The sequence below is a fragment of the Condylura cristata genome, unplaced genomic scaffold (assembly GCF_000260355.1).
Source record: "Condylura cristata isolate star-nosed mole 26May11 unplaced genomic scaffold, ConCri1.0 scaffold00086, whole genome shotgun sequence".
Taxonomy (NCBI): domain Eukaryota; kingdom Metazoa; phylum Chordata; class Mammalia; order Eulipotyphla; family Talpidae; genus Condylura; species Condylura cristata.
The window spans coordinates 142,669-144,377 of record NW_004567187.1 but is presented as its reverse complement, the minus strand read 5'-3'; positions in this window follow the sequence as shown (position 1 = coordinate 144,377).

Genomic DNA, 1,709 nt, shown 5'->3' with positions numbered 1-1,709 from the left:
TCGCTGCTGGGCTGGGCAGGAGCAGAACCCTCGCTGCTGGGCTGGGCAGGAGCACAGCGCTGTGCTTTACCCCGCTGCGCCACCAGGGGGCGCCCCGGCCAGTTTCTTTTCCAGGGCAAACCCGGAGAGTCCAATGCAGGGGGGTAACAGAGCCACGGGTGCAGGGGGCACCCCGCTGTCCACGCCATCATGACTGGCTACCTGTGGTGGGCAGCAGCAAGCCAGCTGGCTCTGTGGCCCCAGGCTGGAGGTGCCTGCCCGCTCACCCCACTGTGCGGGCAGCTTCTGCGTGAGACCAGGCGCTGCACCCACAGAAAGCAGCTGGGAGGGTGCTGGGGTGGGGTTCAGACGCCCTGCTGTCCTTGCCGGAGGCGTGCACGTGTGCAGGGAAGGCCCCACTTCCGAGGGGCAGCCGGAGGGGAGGCCGCACTAAGCCCCGTGGACAGCAGGGGCAGGAGCCGGCACTAGGTCCTCGCCGGGGCCCAGCACCTCTGTGGCCACTCGGAAGACCGTCCCCCGCCGAGTGTCTCCGGCAGCGCTGAGCCTTCCTTGCGAGAGCCTTCTGCGGTCTTCCGTGAGCCCGTGACCCGGCGCTCTGGGCTGCAGGCCCGTGAGCTTCAGGCCGGGGGCAGGGCCGCGCCCTCCAAAGGCTTGGTGTGACCCCGAGATGCTTTTTTCTGCCAAGACTTTACTTATGCGTGCTGGGGGGGGGCGGGCTTTCCTGGCAGCCTGGCAGCGCCCTTCCTCAGGCGGCCAGGACTGTGCCAGCTCCCTGCTCCTCCCACACAAACGTGAGCAGCGCCCACGCGGGCTGGCTGCGTGGGGAGTGGCAAGCCCCTGGTGACCAGGTGACCCTTGCTGAGGCCCCGGGCCGCAGGGAGCGCAGGGCCAGGGCGTGGCCCGTCCACTGTGGTGCCAAGGCCTGTTCAGGCAGCAGCTTGGAGAGGCTTCCCTGCTGGGAGAGTTCCGGCGATGGGGCCAACTCCTCTGGGCGGGACCCCAAAGGGAACAGGCCGCAGCCCGGAGGCGTCAGCTAGCATCTGGACGCGGGGAGCACACACCTCGTCGCGTCTGCAAAGTGGCGGGGTCGAGACTGCGCAGGCGCCGGGCAGAAAACCAGGGCCGGGGGGGGGGGCAGCCGGCAGGGCCGAGCGCCAGGCGCCAGTCTCTGGCGCAGCCGCCTAAGGCAGTCCTCAGTGACCGGAACCTGGGGTCCAGCGCACCAAGGCAAGAGGAATCCTGACAGGGATGGGGTCCCTCAAAGGAACCACGGAGAAGCACCGAGCAGTGGGCGGGCGGGCGGGCGGGACTGAGGCCTGAGCCGGTGGCAGGAGAGCCGGCCGGCCACCTGGGAGACTGCGGCCCGAGCCTCTGAATCCCAAAGCCCAGAGCCGGCGATCAGGCCCTCCACTGGCACCACAGGGGGCCACATCTGTGTCCTGGCCCGGGGGTCCAAGCCCGTCACAGCAAAGGGAAATCTTGGCGAGATCTATCTGTACTGGCTGTTTCCAGGACCCGCGGACGGGCACAGCAGCGTCCACCCGCGGCCGCAGAGCGCGCCAGCTGCGACTCCTGACGGTGACTCCCTCAGGGCTGGGAGGCGGCCTCACTTCCCTGTGCCGCCACTCGGGCGCCTCCTGCCTTGGCACGCGCCACGGCCAAGTCTGCAGCTTTTCAGGGCTGCTGTTACCGGCCTAGTGACCACCACA